This window comes from Coffea eugenioides, chromosome 1 (genome assembly GCF_003713205.1).
Source record: "Coffea eugenioides isolate CCC68of chromosome 1, Ceug_1.0, whole genome shotgun sequence".
Classification (NCBI taxonomy): domain Eukaryota; kingdom Viridiplantae; phylum Streptophyta; class Magnoliopsida; order Gentianales; family Rubiaceae; genus Coffea; species Coffea eugenioides.
Genome location: NC_040035.1, coordinates 19,983,073 through 20,005,977, shown reverse-complemented (window position 1 = coordinate 20,005,977; position 22,905 = coordinate 19,983,073).

Sequence of the window (22,905 nt, the reverse complement as noted above, 5' to 3'; positions counted from 1 at the left end):
AGGAATCCGGTTCTATAAATTGGGAATATGACTTGGATACACTAGAAACTGGACTAAGTGGTCTTCATCAAAATTGTATCCCTCTGTCTTAGCTTTGAAACGGTATATATTTCACCTCAATCCGATAAGCGTAGCCTCGGTTGTGTCCGTTACACAAAAACAACGTCAAATCTGTCTTTTGTTTCTTGACTCAACCTTCATTTCCGCACTTGTTCCTAGCTTGATTTTGTACTTGTATGACTTGGAGCCTATGGAATGGCTATTGAAATGAGATGATTTTATGTGTGACTTTGGGATTGATTGAGGAAAAGAATGAAGCCATAAATGGCTGAAAAATAGGTAAATACAAAGGGCGTGCTACCCAAATTTACGCTCGAGAACTAGATCGATTTACTTGCAACTTGAGTAAGGCTTGAGAGCGAATACCACGTGAACCATCTAGGGTATTTACGTCTTCTTTTATCGAGGTATATAAGTTAGAATTCGGCTGAAACTTATACCCTTGGGAAAATGAACTTTTCGACTAATAGAAATACGTTTTCTTTGTCACTTCGACTCAAATGGAGATTTTAAAGTTTTACGAGTGAGCATAAGTTTTACAAATATTTTACTTATGTCCTTTGGTTTCAATGTACTCTTTTCACTACCAAAACCATATTTATACTTTGTACGAGTACGTATTCGAATTTTCTTTGAATCACTTAAATCTTTGATGGTTGAAGCATAATGTGTTCTTTTGATTATATTAGGGTTTCTTGGTGATTGAGGGTGTTATCCGAAAGGATACTTTGGATGTTATTTTGCGTAAATAGGTGAGTGTTCCTTGTTTGTTATATTTTCATTGCCTACGTGGCTTGTTCTTGATTATATGACTTGTTATGATCGAATGATAACATGTTAAATGTTTTCAATGATTGCTTAAAATGAGTTTGTTAGGCGAGTGTGTACTTTATCGCACTCGACCTAAATGAAATGTGAAATTTTCAATATTTAAGTGATTAAATGCTAGTTGTTCATGAATGTAAGCCTCTTGGCTGAACTGGGCCCTGCCCTTCGTTACTGATCGACTCGAGCCAGAAGCGGACTCGGTCGGGCGATTTAGTGACCCTGGGTGAACGTTTGGTATACTCGAGTATTACCTTGTAGTTTGGTGGAGCCAAGCCAACGTCCAGGAGGGGGTGAAATGAAATGAATGAACGAATGTCAATGTAAATGAAGGGTTTACTTATCAAAATGCAATTTCAAACGATTGGAGGAATAAGGAAATGAAAGGAGAATGAATGAATGAATGAATGGCTCCATGTGAGCACGTATCCTTTTAATGAATGTTATTATTGCTTTATATTGTCATGTTACTTGAATTACTTGCTATCTATGGTTAACGTATTGAACTTATTGTTTGTTTATGTGTTTGGAACCTCACTGAGCTTTTAGCTCATTCCGTTAGTTTTGTTTTCCTTCACGGGGAACGCGAGCAAGGACGAGCGCTCTGTATAGACTAGCTTAGTCTAGTTCTTTTGATTCTTTTGTAAGGGTTCTCGCCCTAGCACTTGGCAAGGGTTGGATGTATGAGGAATTGGGAACCTTTGTATATTTGAATTTTATAATTCCTTTGGAGATAGGAATGTATATAAGTTTATGTTTTCAGTTTGGGATCGGTATTCACTTGTTTTGTAAATTTTATCTTCAATTCCTTGAGGTGAATGACTGAGTCCCGGCGAGAGCTGGGTAGGCGGTCCGCCGAACCCTTTGGTTCGCCTTAGGGTAAGGTGGGGTCGTCACACCAAGAAAAAAAGGTTTGTTCATTTTTGCTCACTTTTAGATGTTTGCAAGTTGTGTTGTGACCCGATAGTTAGTTACATATTTTCTTTGATTTCATTTACTTGTCTTGAATTCTTGGTTGTTTTATTAGTTGAATCATGATTTTAACCTATTTTCTTATTTTACTTGGTGCATGCTTCATGTGATACATGTTAAGTCTCATAGTGCATAATATTAGTGTGATCAATTAGTGAAGTGTGTATCATAAATTTGGAGGATTAGAGGGAGTTTTGTGTAAAAAGGAATATTGTACTATAAGGTGTTAAGAGATAATTAGAGATGGGATAGATATTTTAGTGAATGGAAAACAACTAGATAAGGATTTGCCATTTGTGAAGAAGCCACCAAGTTTGACCAAGACTAAAGCTTGATCTTTATCCTTATTAAGGTTCCATTTGACCACAAAAATAACCTCCTTCACTAAGCTTCTTGGGCTGGATGACATTTGAGAGGAAAATGAGAGAAAACTACTCCATTTTCAGCCTTGATCTCTTGCTTGAATCATGGAAGAAAAACCAAGATCAACCCTAATCCACTCAAATCAACCTTGAGATAAGCTTGAGGGGAAGCTTTTGGAGAAGTTTTGGAGGAAGAAACCCTTGAGTATTTCTTGCTTGGCTGTCCATCGAAGTTTTGGAGGTAAAGAGGAGAACTTTGCTAGAAATCCTCCCTTATCTTTGAGTTTCTTTGATATATGATGTTATAGTAGCTAAAGGAAGGATTTGTATGGTGGATTTCATGATTTTTAGGTTGTGTTGTGATTTTCCAACCTTGTTTTGTGGGATTTAAGAGGTAAACTTGATAGTCACCTTATCTTTTCCACTTTTCTTTGTATTACTTGATGGATGATACTTTATAAGGTAAAAGGCATGACTTTTATGAAAGCTATCATGGTATTGTTAGGTTTGGTGAAATTTCTAGCCATGATGTTATTACTTGAAGCTCTATATATACATGGAGTTGTGATGGTTAAATGCTATGTATATGCTTGATTTAGTGAGTTGGTGGCCTGGTATGTATATGCTTGATTTGAGGCTGTTTTGTGTGAGAATGAAGCCTTGAAAATGGCTGAAAATTAGGGAAAATAAGGGGAAGTGCTGCTGAAAATTTTTCCCGCAGGAGACTTTGAGCAATTTTGGGAAATATGTTATATCTTGGTGTAGAAAAATCCAAATTGAGTTCTGTTTATTGCGTTTGAAACTAGATTCAGAGTACTTTCTACCATCAAATTTTCAAAATGGTTCTCAATTCCTATGAATATCTGTGATTTTTCAAAGTTGACTAAATTTCCACACCTGTTCAGGTTTTTCTACTTGATGAAGTAGCAACTTGAGACTGGAATTTGACTAAATTGTGGACAGAATCTGTGAAGCCCCGAAGAAGAATAAAACAAAATTTCTGGTGAACAGTGGGAATCCGACCGGAAATCCGGCCAGTTCTTGGCCGGATACCTGACCGGATTGGCTTGGAGTTTTGAAAATTTTTTATTTCGCCACTGCCTTGAATCCGGCCATGGCGAAATTTGTGACATGGAACCTCTGCAGCCAGGTTTGACCGGTTGTTTTTCCTTCATTCTTATCTTGTTTCTTGGCTGATATTTCTTCATTTCTTTCCCTTTCTTGGCTGGCCACTTTGAGAGGAAAAACCAAGAGAGTTTCCTCAACTTCAACTTCCATTTTTTGCTCAAATCTTGAGTTTCAACCGTTAGTTTTGGAAACTACTCCATACAAATGTGTACTAAGGAAGAATAAAGGCTTTGGTGGAGTCTTTGGTGAAGGGGAAGCTCTAAGCTATTATCTTTCTTAAGTTTATAAGGTACCTTACTTGGAAAATTCCTTTTTTGTTCTAATAATGGTAAATTAGTGACTTATAGTAGCTAAATATGTGGTTTTGTGGAGGATTTCATGATTTAAACTAGAGTTTGATAAATTTCTGATTTATTAGTGAATTTTCTAATTTTATATAATAATTGTTGGTTGGTCATGGAATGATAGCTTGATATGGTGTCAAATGGAGCCTTTGTGTGTTAGTTGTGGTTGTTTGCGAAAAATTTCAGATTTGTGCGGAAAATTTCAGTTTTAGGGTTTCGAATTAGGGCTTAATTGTGATTGGTTTTGGAGTTCTCTATTGGCTCATATTGAAGGGGCATTGTGGCCTACTTAGATATGTGGTATATCTTATGATTCGTATGTGTAATTGTAGTTCTATACAAAGGTTAGTTTAGAAGTGTAATTTCAGTTTTACCTTGTTTCTGGACTCAACTTCGACTGCAAATTTATCCATGTTTTAGACCGAACCAACTGTTGGACAAAACATGAAAGCTGTAGAGATTTGAGTTAGCTATCTACCTACAAAATTCAGATCGATTGAAGTACTGTAGCATGTGAAATGACTGAAATACCCTTGACTGCCCTTAAGCCCTGTTTCGCGGCCAGTTTCCATTTTTCTCTAAGATCTCGGTTTTGACCATGAATATGTATAATTTGGCTTTGGAGGTCTTCATAAGAAATGTTGGTATATGTCTTAGCTTCATAACGCCATAAGATTTATTTCAATCGGATAAGTGTAGTTTCAATTGTGCTTAAAATGCCAAAAGGTGATAGGAACTTGATGCTTTTAGATTTCCTTTTGTTTGACATGATATTTGTAATCTAGGGCTTGGACTTGATCAAGGCAATGATCTATAATGGATGGATCATGAGTTGTGGTTGGTGAGTGATCCCCAAACTATTTCCAAAGTTACTTATGAACTGTCTCTTACACTGTTTACTCGATTGCATATCATGAGTGCTTGCATGTGTACCATGAAATGTTTTGGCTCAAATGAGTACTTGGAATTCGTGTGCTTAGAACCAACGTCTCCACCACTGTTTACCTGGAGCATTAATGGCTCCCTATTACTATTTGACTGTTCATTGATCTGTTTGAGCGTTGGAGTTCTAAGTACGAAGATTTCACTGGCTCACAGGAGCAATAAACTTTCATTTGATCATTGAGTCATGCCATCATTTATATGCATTATTGTGAAATGTAATTGATTCTTGATTTTACTGGTCACTCGCTGAGCTTCTAACTCATCCCAAAATATATTTTTTCCCCTCTACAGGGCTCGAGGCGAAGGAGGTGCTTGTAGTACTGATTCATGTGACTGGATGGAAATATCTCCTGTATAGTTTGAGTTTTAGATTCATCTTGTATAATAGTTGGATTTGTAGGAATGTTTGGAATGGAATTAGTATTTGCTTCATTTTGATATATAATTCATGGAGGATTTGATGTATTATTTTTGAGATATACCTTGTAATTTAATTGAGAACTGTAGTGAGTGAGTGAGTCCTGGTGAGAGTTGGGCAGGCGGTCCGCCGAACCCTTTGGTTCGCCTTAGAGAGAAGTGGGGCTGTCACAGAATCTTACAAATATGTCTTCTGGAAAATTTTAATTCTTTGAGTATATTTTCTAACGGTATAAGATTAATGATTTTTGGACTTACGAAACTCAGGTTATGACTTTTCAAAAAGTATTACAAAAGCTGGAATTTTTCTTATGAAATGGCAAGAGTTTTGAAGGGTCTTGGAAGCATTGGTTTTTAAACCTAACTTTCTTGATTGCTTGCACTCCATTTCATACTTGGATCATGGATTTATTATGTTTATATGCTATAGATAAGTCTAAATTAGTTGGTTTTGTAGCCTAGTCTAAGAACCCCTTTTCCTTATGAGTTGTGGAGTTGATTTGGGCTATTTTACCATGAAGCTTAGCCTGAAAAATTGGAGGAAAATTGAAGGAAAATAGGGGAATTGCTGTCCATTTCATTTCTTTAAGGATAAGAGAGTGAAAGTGAACATGGAGGTGTGATTGGTAATCGATTCAGACTTCACTTGCTTAGGAATGTTTGAGTTAACCTTGGAGGTGATATGTAAGCTGAAATTTTGCCAAAATTATATATATATATATTTCAAGGTGAAAGCAATGACGATTTTAAACATGATTTTTAGTCGTGTATGTCACGTTTTAAACTTAAAAGTTTCGATCGTTTTCTTTCTAAAACAAAGGCAAGCATGCATATATTTTGCCTGGGGTTAGTAAGTCATGAAATCTATGTATATAAGTTCTATTCACATGATCTCCTTGTGATATTCACAAGTAAGGGTTGGATATTTGGAAACCCTACTTGATTGTATTTTGTTATTCAATATTTGAGCGCAAATTTAGAATCCGGCCAAGGAGCTAGGCCTCAACTTGATTTTGCTAAACACTAATTGTTGGTGAGTGTTCCTTGCATGTGTATTCTTTGAATGACTATGTGAAATGTTGTGAATGTTGTCTAAATGTTAAATGCTTTCCAATGATTGCTAAATGGATTTTCAATGGGCGAGTGTATACTTTATCGCACTCGACCCAAGCAAAAGTGAATTTTTTATGATTGAATGCTACTTGTACATGAATGTAAGCCTTTTGGCTGAACTGGGCCCTTGTCCTTAGTTGCCAGTCGACTCAAGCCAGAAGCGGACTCGATCGGGCGGCTGGTGACCCTGGGACAATGTTTGGTATACTCAAGTATTACTATGAAGTTTGGTGGAGAACTGGCCAGTGAATTCAATGCAATAAAAATCAATGAATGAATGACATGAACACTGAAGGAGTTTTCACTTGTAAATATTTTCTAATGTCGGAGGGATAAGAAAAATGGTTGGTAAATGAATGACTTGAATGAATGACTCTAAGTGAGCACGTATCCTTTGAATGAATGAATGATTGATTCTTGAGTGACTGCTTATTACTGTGCCAAGTGTGCAAAGTGTTAAATGTAAATGTTTCCATGTTTGCTTGCTTGATTGCTTGTTTGGGAACCTCACTGAGGTTTTAGCTCACTCCATTAGTTTGTTTTCCTTACAGGGGTGGAGGCTGGAGCAAGTAGCTATGAACTAGTGTATATAATCTCTTGTACTTGTAGTTTTGTAAATGAGAGGTATTTGGAATCTTTAGAAATGTAATCCTATGTTTTACTTTTGGATTGTAAATTAAGTTTGAATTGTTGATTAGATATGAAACTTTTATGTTAATTTCGAGGCATGAAAGGCTATTTCAAGAATATTAGTGAGTGAGTCCTAGCGAGAGTTTGGCAGGCGATCCGCCAAACCCTTGGGTATGCCCTATGGGAAGGTGAGGTCATCACAAAAATGTTTTAAGAATAAGCCTTATGGTGCAAACTTTTATTGTATGGTCTTAACTTAAATAAAATGTAACTTTGTGTAAGTTTCATGTTAAATTAAGTTTATAATTGAGAATAACTAACATATTTACTTCTAAGTTTCTTGGTATGAGATACCGCATATTCGATATATTAGGATTTAAAAGAAGTAAATTGAAAAGAAGGATAATAAGTATCTACTTTTATAAAGTAAAAATTACTTCATTTAATTATGGTGACAAAATATCTTTCTTTGTGATGACCTCACCTCCCCTTAGGGCATGTCCAAGGGTTTGGCAGATCATCTACCCAACTTTCGTCAGGACTCACTCACACACCACAAAATTTACAAAATAATAATCTCAACAGTAAGAGCAATAGCAATTCCAACCTTATTTGTATACAATTGGGGACATCAAATGCCCAAACAATCTCTAAATATAGCTAGGACTCCAAGATCCAAAGTAAAAACCAAGTGAATCTGATATGGAGCTAAGAAGTGCTCATGTGAGCAACTAACAAAAGTTAGACAAAGACTACGCCTTCTCTGACTCCCACTCTCACGTTCTCGCGCCTGGTAAGGAGAACAAACTAAAGGAATGAGCTAAAAGCTCAATGAGATTCTAAGAATCATGCAAGTAAACTAGTGAACATGATATAATTCACAGGATATCAAGAAATAGGTCAAATCCAGATAGATCATGCAATAATGTACAATAAAGAACACATTCATAACAAAGGATATAGTCTGCTCTTAGGAGCAGGTTTCACAGTAGCATGTCCGTTGACACTCCGTCAACCAATTATAATATTTGTAGACCACCTGTGACAGCCCCACTTCCCCCTTAGGCGAACCAGAGGGTTCGGCGGGCCGCCTGCCCAACTCTCGCCGGGACTCAGTCGTTCCCTCACACAAATCAGAAATAAAACCACAAGAAAGAGCAAAACGAGGATCCAAAACTTAAAACAAAACTTATATACATTTCTATCTCAGAAAGAAGTACAACCGTCGAGACTACAAAAGTTCTCAAGTCACCATACAACCAGCCCATGCCAAGCACTAGGGCGAGAACCAAAATAAAACCAAAACTAGACCCATCCAGTCTATACAGAGCTCTCGTCCTTGCTCGCCTTCCTGTTAAGGAAAACAAAACTAAAGGGATGAGCTAAAAGCTCAATGAGGTTCTGAACATAGAATCAAGTCATAAATCAAACGATAAGTCAAGAAACAGTTACAACATTTACAATAAACCATACATGAAAAGGATACGTTCGTTCGTTCATTCATTCGTTCGTTCGTTCTCCTGTCATTCCCCTTTCCTTCATTCATTTGAAAATGCATTTTTCGTTTATACATAAAACCCTCGTTCGGTCATTTCGTTCACCCTCTCCTGGATATTGGCCAGGCTCCACCAACCTCCACCAACCTACAAGGTAATACTCGAGTATACCATACGTTCACCCAGGTCACCATATCGCCCGATCGAGTCCGCTTCTGGCTCGAGTCGATCGGTAAGAAGAGGCAGTGTACAGTTCAACCAAAAGACTTACATTCATGCACAAGTAACATTTCAATCGTTCAATCATTGAAAAGTTCACAATCATTTAGGCTGAGTGCGATAAAGTACACACTCACCTAGAAAACTCATTTTGGCTAATCATTGAAAGCGTTTAACATGTTATCAGTCATATATACAAGCCATATAATCAAGAAACATAACAAACAAGGAACACTCACCGAATTATGCAAAATAACGTCCAAAATGTCCTATCGTATCTTACCCTCGGTCACCGAGAAAACCTATGATTCAATGAGAAAGAATATTACACTTCATCTAGCAAAACAAGTAAGTGGAATCAATGAACTCGACTAGTTACGAGTAAAACGGATAAAAGTGACTTTAAAGTGAAAAACAACCATTTGGATCTGTGGACGGAAATAACTAGGGTGTCATAAACCAAACTCAAAGGGTTATAACAGTTCCAATGGAAAACACTTGAATCAAAGTCAAGTCGGAATCCAACTAGATAGGCTCAGAAATATTATTTTTCCGAATCGTGTATGTGGTTCAAAATCGATATACATTCAAGTAGGTATTATAGCCTACATGTCTTGACTGAGAAAACCTTAGGTCATACCTCTATATTTTGGTATGAAGTAGTAACTAAACATTTGAAGGTTCAAATGGAAAAGGTATCATGTTTTAAGATGGAAAACAGTCATAGTATTTGCCAAACGAAAAATAGACAAGTTGAAATAGAAACTTAGCCCTCGAGCGAAAATTTGGGCAGCACGCCCTTTGTATTTTCCTATTTCCAGCCATTTATGGCTTCATTATTTTTCTCATCTAGTCCCAAAGTCACACACAAAATAAGTTCATTCAATAGCCGTTCAGTAAGCTCCAAGTAGTACAAGTACAATTCAAGTGAGGGAAAAGTCCGGAAATGAAAGTTAAGCTCTAACCATAAAAATAGTTTTTGACATCATTTTACGGTTTTGGCACCATTGGCACTACGATTATCGGATGGAGGGGAAAGATACACCGTTTCGAAGCTAAGAGATAGGGCTACAATGTTAAAGAAGGCTACTTAGACCAGTTTCTAGTGCAATCAGGTCAAAAATTCAATATACTAAACTCGAACCGCAAAAACAGGTTCACCAACAGCATTCTGGTTCAAACATCATAAGTCAGGCTACCTAAGTCCAAATTAAGTGATTCCAAAGCCATACGAAAGCTAAGATACGAGGCTACAATTAATCAGAAGACATCAACAACCAAATCCGAAGTATTCCCAACCAAAATAACCAATTACAGAAGCAATTCTCAAGTTCGGGTAAAAACAGTGCAGCAAGGGTAATTCAGTCTTTTCACAAGATAAGTTGCTCCGATTGACCTGAAATTTTGTAGGCATCTCTAAAATATCATTCCCTACAAATTTTATGTTTTAATCCAAGGGCAATTCGGCCTCTAACTATGAGGTACTGTGCCGGACAGAATGTAGGACATGAAACCCTAGTTTTCCAATTTTCCTTCCAAAACAGAAATTTCCTGCAATTAACCACTTTTTCCACCTTCTAGCTTCCTTAAATATCATTTCTAATCATCATACATGACCACATAATAATAATCATATGAAAACAGAAAAATCACCAATAATTATAAAACTTCACCAATTCAACCAAAATCAAAACATAATCCATAAAATTACATCTTAAACTACCACCAATCATGAATTAAACATCATTAGATGGAGGAGAGGGGTTCCTTCACAACTCACCTTAGCAACACAAGAGAGAGAGCAACCAGTCACCTTAGCTTTCCAAACAACTTCACCAATTACCTCACCAACACTAAGTGAAGAGGTTTTATGGGGAAATTTGAAGATTAAACGGTTGAATTGAAAGATTGGGCAAGATTGGAGACTAGAAAATTGAGAGCTTTTCTTTCCTTTTTGCTTGATAAAATTCGGCCAAGAAGCTTGCAAAATTGAAGTAATTTTGGTCAATTTTTAGTTTAAATGGTAAAGTCATGAATAGTGGTCCAAAAGGTCAAAAGGTAAGAATGAATCTTCAAGTGACACTTGTCACTTCATTTAATACATCTCTATCCCTTTTGTCTCTCCAATAATAATTCATCTAGATAACTTCTAATTATCTCTTAACACCTGCTAAAAGAAACCCGGTATACACAACTTAACCTAATTGACCGAATTTTACCGAACTTTCCGCACTAGCGGGTCCCACGTCCGATATACGCTCTTAATTTCATATTGTGACGCCCCGAAAAGTATGAGTGTGAGAACCCGGAAATTTTCTAATTTTCTTGGGTTTATTTTATTTAATCGCCCGCCTTTTCTACATTTTCTTTATTAGAAAAATTCCCCAGATAAAGTTTATGAGCAAAGATAGTTTTAAAATGATTTTTCTAGTATCGATTAGTTTTTGAGAAATTAAGAGCGTATTTTGAACGTGGGACCCGCTAGTGCGGTAAATGCATTATATTTTTGACAACTTGTTGGAATTTTGTATTAAATGATATTATTTTACAAAGTGTTAAGATATTTGTATTGGAGAGACAAAAAGATAAGTTTTAAACCAAAAGGTGACATGTGTCACCTTCTTATTCAAAGTTGGACTTTGACTAATTTGCATCACCTTTACTAAACCTCAAAAATTGACCAATTTCTCTCCATTTTAAGCTTGTCTTGGCCGAACCTCTTGGAGCAAAAATACAAGAGAAGCCTTTCTTGTCTACTTCTATTTCTTGCTCAATCTTCAAATCCAACCAATAAAACTCCAAATCATTCCATAAAATCTCTTTGCTAAGTGGTCTTGAGGTGTTTTGTGGAGTTGTTTGGAAAGCTAAGGTGGCTAGTTGCTCTATCTCTTGTATTGCTAAGGTGAGTTGTGAAGGACCCCTCTCCTTCCTCTAATGATGTTCAATTCATGATTGGTGGTGGTATAAGATGCACTTTTATGGATTATTTCTTGATTTGTGGTTGAAGTGATGAAGTTTTATTATTTTTGGGGATATTTTCTGTTTTAATATAAGCATGATTGTGTGGGTATCTATGATAATTGGAAATGGTATATAATGATTCTAGAAGGTGGAAAAAGTGGACAATTGCAATCAATTTCTGTTTTTGAAGAAATTTCAGAAAATTAGGTTTTGTGAAGGAACATTCTGCCCGAATTTTTAGCTCCTAGTTAGAGGCCTAATTGGCCTTGGCCTAAAACATGAAAGTTGTAGATAATGACATTTTAGAGGTGACTGCAAAATTTCAGATCAATTGGAGTAGTGTAGAATGTGAAAAGTCGAAATTACTATTGCTGTTCTGGTTTTACCCGAATGTAAGAATTGCGCCTGTAATTGGTTGTTTTGGCTGGGATTGCTTCCGAATTGGTTGTTGAGGTCTTCTGATGAAATTTATCCCTGTTTCTTAGCTTTCAGCTGGTTTTGTAATTTCTGAATTTGGACTTGGATAGCCTGATTTATGATGTTTCCGCTAGAATGCGTTCTGTGAATCTGTTTTTCCGGTTTTGGTATAGTATCTTGCATTTTTGACCTGGTTTCACTCGAAACTGGGTTGAGTGACCTTCTGTAATATTGTAGCCCTATCTCTTAGCTTCGAAACGGTGGGTCTTGTACCTTCATCCTACAATCGTAGCACCTTTGGTACCACTACCGCAAAATGACATCAAAAACTGTTTTTCTGGTTTTGAGCTTAACTTTCATTTCCGGACTTTTCCCTAGCTTGACTTGTACTAGTACTACTTGGAGCTTGCTGAATGGCTATTGGATGAACTTGTTGTTGTGTGTGTATCTTTGGGTTGGAATGAGGAAATAATGAAGCCATGATGGCTGGAAAAGTTAGCAAATTCAGGGGAAGTGCTGTCCGAACTTTGAAGGGACTTGTTTGCATTGGGTTTGTGATCTAAGGCTTGGATTTGAGCAAGGCAATGTTATACGATGGATGATTTCTGAGCCATGGAGGTGAGTGACCCTAAACTATTTCCAAAGTACTTGTGAAATGTTTCTTGCATTATTTATTCGATTGCATATCATGCGTGCTTGCATATGGATTCATGACATGATTTGGCTTCAATGAGTTCTGGGAAAGTCTTGTGCTGGACACCAACGTCTCCACTCTGTTTATGGTTCATGTTCATGTTTATCTGGAGCTCAAAAAGGGGCTCCCTCTCAATGTTAATGTTAAATGATCTATTTGAGCGTTGGGTGTTCAAGTGCAATGATTTCACTAGCTCACGAGAGCAATAAACGTACATTTGATCTCTGAATCATGACATCATCGAAATGATCGAAATGCAACATTGTGAAATATATTTGATTTCTGATTTTACTGGTTACTCGCTGAGCTTCTAGCTCACCCCAAAACTATTTTATTCCCCTCCACAGGGCTCAAGGCGAAGGAAGGCTTGTAGTACTTATTCCTGTGATCGGATGAATTGTCTCATGTGTACTTTGAAGTTGGACTTCCTCTTGTATAATAGTTGGATCATGGATCAGAGTGGCGCAGCGGAAGCATGGACGCTTCGCTTTTGATATGTAATTAGTTATTGGAGAATTTGATGTAATATTTGAGATTTATCTCGTACTTTATTTGAGGATTGTAGTGAACGACTGAGTCCCGGCGAGAGCTGGGCAGGCGACCTGCCGAACCCTCTGGTACGCCTTAGGGAGAGGTGGGGCCGTCACACACATGAACTAACTTATACTAGGAAAATGATTTAAAAACTATATTTGCTCATAAAAAAATTATCTGAGGAATTTTCTAATAAAGAAAAGGTAAAAAATTGTGCAATTAAATAAAATAAAGCCTAGAAATTCGGAAAATTTTCGGGTCCTCACACTCTCTCCCCCTTAAGAAATTTCGTCCTCGAAATTTTTTTACCTTCATTTGCCTCAGACGAGTCCGGAACTGCTTGGTTGCCTAACGCATAAATTTTTGCTGGCCCACTAGTTCGGTTCCCTCTTTCATTTGCTTGTTTTGTTTTAGCTCCATCCAGTTGCGGAATACTTCCTCCGCGTGACTGTCTCCGCGGACAGTTGCTAACTTGGTGCTCACCACTCCCACAAATCAAGCACTTCCGCCCTTTCCGCCAACAATCGTTCTCGGTATGATTGGCCTTTCCGCAATAGCCACAAGTCAAGTAGGAAGCCATTTTTTGGCTTTCTGGAAAAGTCTCCCCATATCCGGTTTCGCTTCCTTTGGTAGACCTTTCATTTCCCGCCCCTACTGTCCATGGCGGGTAGGACAAAAAGTTCACTTTCTGCATTTTAGAATGTGCTATTGATTCACTAGGGGGTTCTTCAATCACACTACCAACTGCACCTCTTTTCCGAGTTTGGGAGGCTTTTACTTGTGCCTTTGCATTCTCGATTCGTTGAGCCTTCTCAAGGGCCTCCATAAATGTATTCACTTGCGCCGCTGCTAATGCCTCTTGGATATCCAAATTCAATCCCTATATAAACCGTCTTACTCTTCGCCGTTCAGTGGCTACCAGTTCAGAGGCAAACTTGGATAATCTTGTAAATTTTGTTTCATATTCGGCCACACTTAATGTTCCCTGGCGTAACCCAATAAACTCCTCCTCCCCCCTTTCTTGGCCTAAAGGTGGGAGGTACTTCTCGTTAAATTCTCTTATGAAGTTCGCCCATGTCCAGATGGTCTGTTCTCTTTCCCACTTTGCTCTAATTACGTTCCACCATGATCGGGCCGGTCCCTCAAATTGAAATACTGCAAAGTTCACTTGCCTTTGCTCAGTGTAGTTTAGGGCTGTGAAGATATTAACCATGGTTTCTATCCATTATTCAGCCACGTCCGGATCGGGCCCTCCGAGGAATTTTGGCGGAGCAAACTTCTGGAACCTTTCAAGTGCCTTATCCTCGCCCATCTCTGGGTTCCGATTTTGGATTACAGGTATTTGGCCTTGTTGATCCACCAGTCTTGCCAAGATATCCGCCATCTGTTGTATTACCGTTGCCATTTGGTCTCCAGTCACAGCTCTTGATCCCTGCCCTTGCTTGGCTGACGTTTCCCTTTCTCCTCTTGATTCCGGGGTCCGCTGTAACAGCCCCACCTTCCCCTAAGGCGAACCAAAGGGGTTAGCGGACTGCCTGCCCAGCTCTCGCCAGGACTACGGTACAGTTAACGTCGTTCTATAACGTTCCGGAACATACCATTGCGCGCAAACAAGTCAGAAAACACAAAATAAAAAAAATGAAAATTGAAAACCGAAATGAATAGTGCTGGACACGCCAGAATCCGGCCGGAATCTGGCCGGATTAGCGGCCGGATTCTTGGCCGGATACTGTCCAGTGAGCAACTCGATTTTTTTTTCAAAAGTTCCACCCAATCCGGCCGGCAATCCGGCCAAGATTCCGGCCGGATTGTCTGGCCGGATACCGGCCAGTGAGCAACTGGCCGGGTTTCCAATTTTTCTCAGGCAATCCGGCCTTCAATCAGGCCAGTCTCTGGCCGGATTCCCGGCCGGATTCAAGCCAGTGAGATTTTGCCAATTTTTTTCTCTTTTGCCGTTTGAAAGCCGAATCGCTCCGAAGTTCGTCCAAACATGAATTCAACATATAAACATATATATACAATGGAAATCAACAGTTACAACCATAATGGCATGCCAACCATTCATTAAGGAGTACACATTCGATTTGCCTATCAAAAGGAAATGAACCCGTTACATTAGGGTTTCACTTCGAGAGCGATACAAAAGACATGTACAAGCTCAGTATGGCAATTGACTATCCAGTCCATTTTCAAAAGCATTTATATTCCTGTAAGGAAAACAAATAACACGGAATGAGCCAAGGCCCAGTGGTATACCACCCAATAAGCAATCAAAGTCATATAAGAATGAACCTTCATTTAAAGTGCACAAATAAGCAATGAAGCAAAATGGTAAAAGGATACGTTCGGCTCTCAAGAGCCCATTTCCACGCTTGAAATCTTGAACCAATCTCATTGACTCTCCGTCAATGTTAAAATACCAAACCGTAGACAACTCTTTACTTCCATTCCTTCCACCCAACATACCCCAACCGGGCCCGCACTCCATTCAGTCATTTTGGTAATACTCGAGTATACCGGAACCAAAGGTCTCATTACCACAAGGTTCCTCAGTACAGTCCCCGTGGCATGACAATTTTCACGACCAAGCCCTCGCCGGCTCGATCCAATTGACTACCAAACGGGGTTGAGCTCAGTAATACAGTGAAGCCATTGGACATTCGCCCAAATGACACCAAATCAGTTTCCAAGAATGGAATTCAGTATCCAGTATATCAAGTTCAGTAATACAGTAAAACGGTAGCCAATCAGTGATACTATCAAAAGGGGTGAGGGCGGTCAAGTACACCCTCACCTTAATCAATTCCAATATCCAAGTAAGCCTTCAAGGCATCACATATACATTTAGCAAAGCCACATAGTAACAATTAAGTGAGTAGTATACTCACCAAGTGAGAAAATGGTGTTTCATACACCGTGATCACCAAGACGCCGTGAGCTACCGTCACGCCCTAGAATCACACAACAAATGCAATGAGACTCGAGAACGAGTCATCAAACAATGCTAAACACAACCCCAATAGGGTTTCACATGCATAAGTAGGCATGATAGCAAACCAGAAATTAATATATGGCCTTAACTTAAGCCTCGATAGAAAAACCGTGTTTGAGCTTAGAATGCGGTAATGGCGTCAATTTCACTACGGTTATCGGTTGGGGGTGTAAGACCCACCATTTCGAAGCTATGAAACAGGGTACAACAATGTAGAAGGGCACTCAATCCAGTTCCTAGCTTAACTAGGTCAAAAGTGCAAAATACTAAACCAGAATTACCAAAACAGGTTTGCAAATCACCAAAAACTGTAATCAGTATATCTCAGTCCATACAAGTCCAATTGCCGAAATTCCAAAGGCATATGTTAGCTAAGTCATCCAGCTACATTTCATCAGAAGACACCAACTCCAAAATCCAAACCAATTCCAGTCAAAATAGCCAATTACTATCGCAGTTTTCGCATTCTGTCCAAAGCAGAACAGCTACAGTAATTTCGTCATAACTCACTCCACACTAATTCAAATGCCCTGAAAGTTTACAGGTATCTCCATCACATCAATACCTACAACTTTCATGTTTTAAGCAAAGTCAAATTCGGCCTCTAACCCTATGATCAAAAACCGGACAGAATTGGGAAATTAAGAACCCTAACTTTCAATTTCACACCAAATCCAAAAGTGATTGCATTTAACCACATTTCACATCCACTAGAGCCATTATAGTCCATTGCCAATCATCACAAACAACCACACCATCATAATCCAATTAAACCAGAAAAATCATCATAAAATGGAAAACTTCACCAAATCAATTCCAACCAAGATAAAAACCAGAAATTTCAGCACTCTTATCACTAGTAAGCACAACATAAGCATCATTAGGTGTAGTAGGGTGTTTCAAGCTTCACTTACCAAGAAACAAGAGAGAGGAGGATGTTGAACACCTTAATCCTTCAAACAAAGTTCACCAACACACTAACTAGCACTAGAAAGAAAGTTTTTATGGAGTAGAACTAACTTAAGCACTTGATTTGGTGGATTTGGACTTGTTAGAAGCTTGAATGTTGAAGAGTTTTGTCTTCCTTGGAGCTTGAGAGAGCCGGCTATGGTGGAGAGAAAATGAGGGAATTTTAGTGAATTTTTTTGAAGATATTTACTAGTTGGGTCAAAAGTCAAAAATTTGTCAAAAGGTGAATAGTGTTTCTTAAGTCATAACCAATGAGAAAGTGACATGTGGCATCTCATTAAATGCCTTCCTATCTTTCTTTTCTCTCTCACATCAATCACTTCACACACACTACTTATCTCTTAACACCCGATAAATTTTTCACAGTATCCGAAACTTAACCGTATTGGCCGAATTTTCCCGAACTTTTCGCACTAGTGGGTCCCACGTCCAATATATATTCTTAATTTTCTAAAAACTCTCCAATACTAGAAAATTCATCTAAAAACTATAATTACTCATAAAATCCACTAAGAAAATATTTCTAAGCCAGAAAATGCAGAAAACATGCAATTAAGGGGAAAATAAACCCTAGGAAAATATTAGGGCAAAACGGGTTCTCACATCCGCTCAGTTCCCCGACCTCGACCACGTCCACAACTACGTCTTCCGTCTATAAATATGTTTTTCCCTCTCTCTTTTCTTTTCTTTTTCCCCAAAAGGTAATTTTAGTAAATAATCACAGTAAATTGACTAAGCACCAATTCCAGCATACCAAATACACAAGTAAACATATATGCACATAACTCGCCATATCAAGGAGGCAGATAATCAAATACACAAATACATGTCACAAATACATATCAAGTTTGCCAGATAATCATATACACGAATTCACAGGCTAACGTCATGTAGTAGCCATATATGGGTGCATCAAAAGAAAAGGGATACGTTGCCCCACACCCTGTTAACCCCGTCCGGTCTCTCACGTCACTTCCTATCCAACTAGATGTCCATTGACCTCTCGTGCTCATTCTAGCCGGACAAAGCCTGTTCACGTTCCCAAAATGCAATTTCCAAGTACTGAACGCCACCTCAACTTTGGAGTACTCGGGCACAAGAATCCGAAATAAGACAATTCACATCTCGAGCTGGCCAGTCCCAAGAGTAAACTATCTACAATCGAAATTCCTACCCGACGTACCTATCTATGATCCTCAAATACCATAAGAAAATGTAAAGCCTATAACATTCACAATTCATGGCTTATGCTCGAACGAGCACTTAGTCCCTCATACTCATTCACCACTTAGTCCAGGCTCACTCCGCGCAGAGACCACGCGAAGCAGGCTCTAGGTTTTATCCCTCAATTGCTTAACTTTAAAGTCAAATCGAATTCCCACAGTCCGGCATCCTAAACTTTAGCCTAGGATACACTACAGAGATCTGAAGCCTAAGCTCTGATACCAACTGTGACAGCCCCACTTCCCCCTTAGGCGAACCAGAGGGTTCGGCGGGCCGCCTGCCCAGCTCTCGCCGGGACTCAGTCGTTCACTCACACAAATCAGAAATAGAACCACAAGAAAGAGCAAAACGAGGATCCAAAACTTAAAACAAAACTTATATACATTTCTATCTCAGAAAGAAGTACAACCGTCGAGAATACAAAAGTTCTCAAGTCACCATACAACCAGCCCGTGCCAAGCACTAGGGCGAGAACCAAAATAAAACCAAAACTAGACCCAGCCAGTCTATACAGAGCTCTCGTCCTTGCTCGCCTTCCTGTTAAGGAAAACAAAACTAAAGGGATGAGCTAAAAGCTCAGTGAGGTTCCGAACATAGAATCAAGTCATAAATCAAACGATAAGTCAAGAAACAGTTACAACATTTACAATAAACCATACATGAAAAGGATACGTTCGTTCGTTCATTCATTCGTTCGTTCGTTCTCCTGTCATTCCCCTTTCCTTCATTCATTTGAAAATGCATTTTTCGTTTATACATAAAACCCTCGTTCGTTCGTTCGTTCGGTCATTTCATTCACCCTCTCCTGGATATTGGCCAGGCTCCACCAACCTCCACCAACCTACAAGGTAATACTCGAGTATACCAAACGTTCACCCAGGTCACCATATCGCCCGACCGAGTCCACTTCTGGCTCGAGTCGATCGGTAACAAGGGGCAGTGGCCAGTTCAGCCAAAAGGCTTACATTCATGCACAAGTAACATTTCAATCGTTCAATCATTGAAAAGTTCACAATCATTTAGGCTGAGTGCGATAAAGTACACACTCACCTAGAAAACTCGTTTTGGCTAATCATTGAAAGCGTTTAACATGTTATCAGTCATATATACAAGCCATATAATCAAGAAACATAACAAACAAGGAACACTCACCGAATTATGCAAAATAACGTCCAAAATGTCCTATCGGATCTTACCCTCGGTCACCGAGAAAACCTATGATTCAACGAGAAAGAATATTACAATTCATCTAGCAAAACAAGTAAGTGGAATCAAGGAACTCGACTAGTTACGAGTAAAACGGATAAAAGTGACTTTAAAGTGAAAAACAACCATTTGGATCTGTGGACGGAAATAACTAGGGTGTCATAAACCAAACTCAAAGGGTTATAACAGTTCCAATGGAAAACACTTGAATCAAAGTCAAGTCGGAATCCAACTAGATAGGCTCAGAAATATTATTTTTCGGAATCGTGTATGTGGTTCAAAATCGATATACATTCAAGTAGGTATTATAGCCTACATGTCTTGACTGAGAAAACCTTAGGTCATACCTCTATATTTTGGTATGAAGTAGTAACTAAACATTTGAAGGTTCAAATGGAAAAGGTATCATGTTTTAAGATGGAAAACAGTCATAGTATTTGCCAAACGAAAAATAGACAAGTTGAAATAGAAACTTAGCCCTCGAGCGAAAATTTGGGCAGCACGCCCTTTGCATTTTCCTATTTCCAGCCATTTATGGCTTCATTAAGATACACCGTTTTGAAGCTAAGAGATAGGGCTACAATGTTAAAGAAGGCTACTTAGACCAGTTTCTAGTGCAATCAGGTCAAAAATTCAATATACTAAACCAGAACCGCAAAAACAGGTTCACCAACAGCATTCTGGTTCAAACATCATAAGTCAGGCTACCTAAGTCCAAATTAAGTGATTCCAAAGCCATACGAAAGCTAAGATACAAGGCTAAAATTCATCAGAAGACATCAACAACCAAATCCGAAGTATTCCCAACCAAAATAACCAATTACAGAAGCAATTCTCAAGTTCGGGTAAAAACAGGGCAGCAGGGGTATTTCAGTCTTTTCACAAGCTACGTTGCTCCGATTAATCTGAAATTTTTCATGCATCTCTAAAATATCATTCCCTACAACTTTCATGTTTTAACCCAAGGCCAATTCGGCTTCTAACTGTGAGGTACTGTGCCGGGCAGAATGTAGGACATGAAACCCTAGTTTTCCAATTTTCCTTCCAAAACAGAAATTTCCTGCAATTAAGCACTTTTTCCACCTTCTAGCTTCCTTAAATATCATTTCCAATCATCATACTTGACCACATAATAATAATCATATGAAAACAGAAAAATCACCAATAATTATAAAACTTCACCAATTCAACCAAAATCAAAATATAATCCATAAAATTACATCTTAAACTACCACCAATCATGAATTAAACATCATTAGATGGAGGAGAGGGGTTCCTTCACAACTCACCTTAGCAACACAAGAGAGAGAGCAACTAGTCACCTTAGCTTTCCAAACAACTTCACCAATTACCTCACCAACACTAAGTGAAGAGGTTTTATGGGGAAATTTGAAGATTAAACGGTTGAATTGAAAGATTGGGCAAGATTGGAGACTAGAAAATTGAGAGCTTTTCTTTCCTTTTTGCTTGATAAAATTCGGCCAAGAAGCTTGCAAAATTGAAGTAATTTTGGTCAATTTTTAGTTTAAATGGTAAAGTCATGAATAGTGGTCCAAAAGGTCAAAAGGTAAGAATGAATCTTCAAGTGACACTTGTCACTTCATTTAATACATCTCTATCCCTTTTGTCTCTCCAATAATAATCCATCTAGATAACTTCTAATTATCTCTTAACACCTGCTAAAAGAAACCCGGTATACACAACTTAACCTAATTGGCCGAATTTTACCGAATTTTCCGCACTAGCGGGTCCCACGTCCGATATACGCTCTTAATTTCACATGAACTAACTTATACTAGGAAAATGATTTAAAAACTATATTTGCTCATAAAAAAATTATCTGGGGAATTTTCTAATAAAGAAAAGGTATAAAAGTGTGCAATTAAATAAAATAAAGCCTAGAAATTCGGAAAATTTTCGGGTCCTCACACCACCACTTATCTCCAGTCCCGTTTCTACGATCATCCCCCTGTACCAGGCCCACACGTCAATCAAGTATCAATGGTTCGTCAATCTCTTCGACCAAACCCTTGTCGGCTCAATTTGACCAACTAGCCATGGAGTTGGGCTTAGAGCCCCAAATATTCAAGTATTCATGATCTAGGCTTGAAGCCTAAGTATTCAAGTATTCAAGAGTGGTGTCGTTGGTTGTCACTGCATGCTCACTCATGTCATGGTTGGAGACGTTAGCTGTCACCTAACACTTCGTATTCAAGTATGTCATGAGTTCAAGTCACAAGTAAACTTATTAGGAAACTCTTCCTTTATCCAAGGCTATACAGCTTACCCGACCATGCTAAGACTAGTCTCAAGTAAGAGTTCCAACAAAAGGCCCAGTTCATCCGTTATCGATAAATTCACCCATATGCATGAGTAACTCAAGGCTGTCTAGGTTACTCGACGTCTCGGATAAGGGTACCAGCGAAGAGCCCAATTCAGCTATTGCAAGGAGATATACAGCTGGCCTACATTCATGCACATGTACATGCAAGTCTGCATGCAGGGTCATATAATTCAACGTTTTAGAGGTCGAGTGAAAATAAGTACACATTCACCTAGCCAAGATCAAGTCAAGTGAACTCAGCAGGTCAAGTATTTCAACTATTTCAAGGTCAAGTGTTTCAAGTCAAGCCACAAGTCATATGTATATCAAGTTACTTGTACATGCATAAACAAGATATCAAGTGTTTAGTCAAGTTAGGTTGAGTGCGATAGAGTAGACACTCACCTATGCAATAACAATTCAAGTGCCTAGCAATTCTAGCAACGAGTCACATTTAATCAAGTAACATGAAAGATACAGTTGAAACACTCACCACTTGACCTCACAAATTGGTCACCCTGGTTCTTCCTCTAGAACATTCTCAAGTCCTGTGATCATGTAATCCATCAAGAGTCTAGCCACTTAAAGCCAAGGTGATGAGAAAAAATGAGATTTGAAGCTTCACTTAGCAACCACAAAAACTACAGGTTTAACCCTAATATTTGAAAACCAAAAGGGCCACGATTTCTTGTTTAAATCAAGTTCTTATCAAGTACAAATCGAGTGAAATATTTCATGTGTGCTAAGGTTAACACATCACTAAGTATTTCAAATCAAAATATACAGGATTTAACCAAAGAAAGTTAGGTTTAAAACCCAGAAAAGTTTTCTAAAGCTTTCCCAAGTCCCACTCAATCTATTTGATAAAATCCCCAGCTTTGGCGACATTCTTTGAAAAGGTATAACTTGAGTTCTGTAGGTCAAAAAATCATAAAACTTACACCGTTAGAAAATAGACTCAAAGCATAATGGGCTTTAGAAGACATCTTCATGAAATTCAACTCATAGATTAGTCAAATTTCAGTTTAAATCTCACTGCTATCACAAGTGCAGAAATAGAACAGTCATGATTTT